Below are 4,700 nucleotides of genomic sequence, written 5' to 3' on the forward strand. Positions count from 1 at the left end.
TCATAAAAGTCTTTTTAGTCTAAGATAGAAACTGTAAAATAAAATGAAATAAGAAAATAATATTCCATTAACGAGAATGGAACTCGAGTCACTTGGGTGAAAGCCAGATAACCTGACCGCTGGACGACAATGGATTTTTGGTGTAGATGTCCTAAAGTCCTTTGTCAGATCGCTGAAGAGTTTTAGCATGATTTTTTTCTTAATGTCTAACTCTTCGACACGTCCTTCCCTGTGTGTGTTAGAGTTCTCAGGGCTACCGCAACGTTTCGAGCTGTTCGATTGTGTGGCTCTTTCTTCAAAAGAGTCAATATCAAATTTTCGGACTTTGATTGGTAACCCATCCAGGGGAGCGTCGATTGCATCGATTCCATCAACGATCCTCCCATGAGTTTATGGTGCATGACCCATTTTTTATACCATTCACCTTCGAGCACTACCATAGTTTTGCATCGTCCATGAGATGCATTGCGGCTAACATAACTCTCAGGTCGTATGAGAAAGTTCCTGTAGCCCTCAACTCTCAGGTCGTATGATAGAGTTCTTAGAGCTACCGCGACATTTCGAGGTGTTCGATCGTGTGGCTTTTTCTTCAAAAGAGTCAACATCAAACGTCAAGTCTTTAATTGGCAACCCATCAAGGGGAGCGTCGATTGCATCGATTCCATCAACGGTCTTCCCATGAGTTTATGGTGCATGACCCATTTTTTATATCATCCACCTTCGAGCGCCACCGTCCATCAGATGCATTGTGGCCAACGTAACTCTTAGGTCCTATGAGCAAGTTCCTGTAACCTTCAAGTATTGTTCAACGTAAAAAATAAAGTTTTTTCAATTCCTTAGCATCCTGGTTCCCATTTAAGGGTTTGTGTTTTTGGATTTTTAGTTTGTTAAGCCCAACATGAGCTTGGCTTGGGGTGTGGGTTTCTACGACCCTCCTTGTCAAACTCACTCTGGTGCTCATCTCAGTCATCTCAACCATGATGGCATTCAACAAAGGAGACCTTGGAAATGACCGAATTATCACATTAACCATTTGAATGACCTCAACCTCACTTGTTGAAATTGAACCAAATATCTATGACATAACATTATTAAAGGTTCAAAGTTCATAAAAGTCTTTTTAATCTAAGATACTATTGAACTTGACCATTATAGTGCCTCTCAAACCAAGTTCATAAAAGTCATTTGAATTTAAGATACTATTGAACTCATCCATTATAGTGCTTCTCAAACCTAGGCAAAGTTTAAATATAATTGGTGACAAAAGATGAAACTATAAAATAAAAGAAATAAGAAAATAAAATTATCAAACTCGGGTCTCCTCGATGAAAGCCAGATCTTCTGTGTAATGTCTAACTCTTCGACACGTTTTTTTTATGTGTGTGATAGAGTTCTCAGAGATACCGCCACGTTTCTTGTTGTTCGATCACGTGGCTCTTTCTTCAAAAGAGCCAACATCAAACATTAGGTCTTTGATTGGAAACCCGTACAGGGGAGCATCAATTGCTTCAATTCCATCAATGGTCTTCCCATAATTTTTAGAGCATTTGATTGCAGATCAAGAGGTTACCAATTCAAACCTAGTTGGGCCCTTCTATCTAAGATAGAAATTTGTTACACTTTTTGGACCGACACTATGTCTAAGGGGCCACTAAGGTTAAAATCCTACAAAATGGATCCATGGCTCAGTGGTAGAGAATTTGACCGGTCACCCTTTTATTTTGGACTAACACTCTGTAGAATGGGTCACTAAAGTTGAAATTATGCAAAATGGGTCCATAGCTCAGTGGTAGAGCATTTGACAATCTGGTTGGGTCCTTTTATTTTGGACAGACACTTTGTTCGATTTACTCCCGACCACCGAGTGTCTAAAGGGAAAAGAAATAAGAATAATTACCGATTCCATGTACATTAAGAAAAGAGTGTGGTATCCATATCTTTCATGTAACTAAGAGTAGTTACCCTAGACAAACAACACCAACTATTTTTTATGTTTTAAAATGATTTTTTTCAACATTTCCCTTATTTGGTACTATGAACCTATAAACTCTATTTTGAATATAAGTAAATAACTTTGAATATAATGTAAATATATATGTTCATTATATTTTAATTCTTTGTAAATAACTTTGAATATAATGTAAATATATATGTTCATTATATTTTAATTTTTTTTTTATTTCGAGAAATCATTTTACCCATATCTTTCATGTAACTAAGAGTAGTTAACATTTTACTTTGTTTTCAACCTCTTTTAACTTGCAATCCGTACTTCCAGAACCCACCAAAAATGGGTCATGACTCCCTTTTTGTTTTCACTTACTCTATAAAATGTCTCCTACTTTTATTCATTTTCTCTTTTCTTAAATATCAAAATCTTAAATAAAAAGGAAGAGCTCTCTAAAATATTCTTCTTTGCCACTAATTTCACATAATTTAACATTTTAAAAATCGGTAAATTAAAAAATCCTACATTGATATATTTGTAATTTCATGTAGTCTTCCTAAGTTTGCCGGCGACATTGTTTGTCGTCGAGCTTGATAATGTGAGTTTGTAACCCATCCGTTAGGGTTCTTGGAATTATTCTCTAGATTATCCCTTCCATGTTGGGAGTTGGGCCATGGTTCTTGAGTGAAGGAACCGTTGGTTTACCGCCCCTAAGAGTTAAAGAAGCATCTTGAGGCTAGTTTCACATAGTATCATTGTCTTTGAGATAACAATTCTTTTCTATTTTATCTAAATTTTTTAAATATGGGTTCATTTTCAAATGCATGCTAACACCCTTCTTATTGAATAAATGACATGAAACTAGTTTCACATAGTAACGTTGTCTTTTGCTCCTATTGGTGGAAGGATAATGTTGGATCGATATGACAACCCTAGAGGGGGGTGAATAGGGTTTCAACAATGTAATTATTTCAAACTTGATACCATGCAATAAAACTTAACAATAATTTAGAACTTAAATAGGAAAAGGGTTAGAAAATATAACACCGTAATTTTATAGTGGTTCAGTCAAACTCGACCTACTCCACTCCCCAAGCACCTCTTGGAAATTTGAATAAAACTTTCTGACTCTTTCCTCGAATCAAAGCCCAACCGCTACACCGCTCTTTTTACGAGTGCAAGAGCAAACTCAATCATTTCCACGGCTCAGGATCAAACCGGTACACCGCTCTTTTTACGAGTTCAAGAGCAAACTCAATCCTTTCCACAGCTCAGGATCAAACCAATACACCGTTCTTTTTACGAGTTCAAGAGCAAACTCAGGCTCAGGATCAAATCGGTACACCCCTCTTTTTACGAGTTCAAGGGCAAACTCAATCCTTTCCGCGACTCAAGATCAAACCGGTACACCGCTCTTTTTACGAGTTCAAGAGCAAACTCAATCCTTTTCATGGCTCAGGATCAAACCAATACAATTGTCTGAAATCTTATAGAAACACACCACAACACTCTGAAATAATAGACATCTCTCGAATAAGATAAAAAAAATAGAATTGGAAGCTTTGGAGAGAAACAATGGAGGCTTTTTAAAAAAAAATTTAGATCGAGGAAACAAATGTTCTGTGTGCTGTGTTGTGTTGTGAAAAATACTAAGAGATGATGAGTTTAAATATCGATCAAGTTGTAAAAATAGGAATTGATACGGACTACTAAAACTGATATGGACCACTAAAACGTGAACCGAAACATGAACCACGAAAAATAATATTTATTTATTTTAAAATTTATCGTAAAAAATTATAGAACACATGTTTCATTTAAATATATATATATATATATATGATTTTAAATAAATAAATATTAAAAACATTTTAAATTCATTTTTATTATATATATATATATATATATATATAACATATTTAAATGTAATACTGTAAAAAAATGTTAATGAACATTTTAAAAATAATTAAAAGTTTTATAAATCTAAATGAAATCCTTATAACTTAAATGATTTTGTAATTCAAATAATTATATTTATGAAAACTAAATGAAATCATTATAATTTCTTTTCATTTAAAAGTAATAACTCATTTTCATAAATGAAATCATTATAATTTTTTTTTTCATTTAAAAGTAACACCTAGTTTACCTAGTTTTCATAAATGTAAATGAAATCTTTATAATTTCTTTCCATTTAAAAGGTAACCGAAAACTTTTATAAATATAATTGAAATGATTTTATTATTTAAAAGTAAAGAAAAACTTTTATAAATGTAATTGAAAACTCTACCATTTGTTACTCTTCCAAATTTATAAATGTCATATTTCGATTGGTCTATGATGTCAATTTTGTCGCTGGTTCATGATGTCAATTTTGTCACCACATCATCAATTTTGTAATCATATCATCACGTCAGGTATCTTGTTTTGAATTTGATTGGTCCATGATGTCAATTTTGCCACCACATCATCACGTCGTGTATTTGTTTTGACTAGAACTTCTTTATTTTATCTCTAATTTGAGTGAACCAAAAAAGACGTTAAAATCGTTGTTCCCAACCTTACACTGTGGAAAAAAAATACTGAGAATTGTTAATAATTGAAAGTAGGTTTGTTATCATCAAAAGATTAAGGCAAAAAAGCCATAAGATAATAGGTCGATTATACCTATAGGGTAGTTTTAAGCGTGACAACGAGACTAATTTTTTTTTAGTTAAAAATTAGAATTATAACAATCTGCCTAAAACCTTAA

Source organism: Cucurbita moschata, unplaced genomic scaffold (genome assembly GCF_002738365.1).
Source record: "Cucurbita moschata cultivar Rifu unplaced genomic scaffold, Cmos_1.0 Cmo_Scf00109, whole genome shotgun sequence".
In the NCBI taxonomy this organism is placed as follows: Eukaryota; Viridiplantae; Streptophyta; class Magnoliopsida; order Cucurbitales; family Cucurbitaceae; genus Cucurbita; species Cucurbita moschata.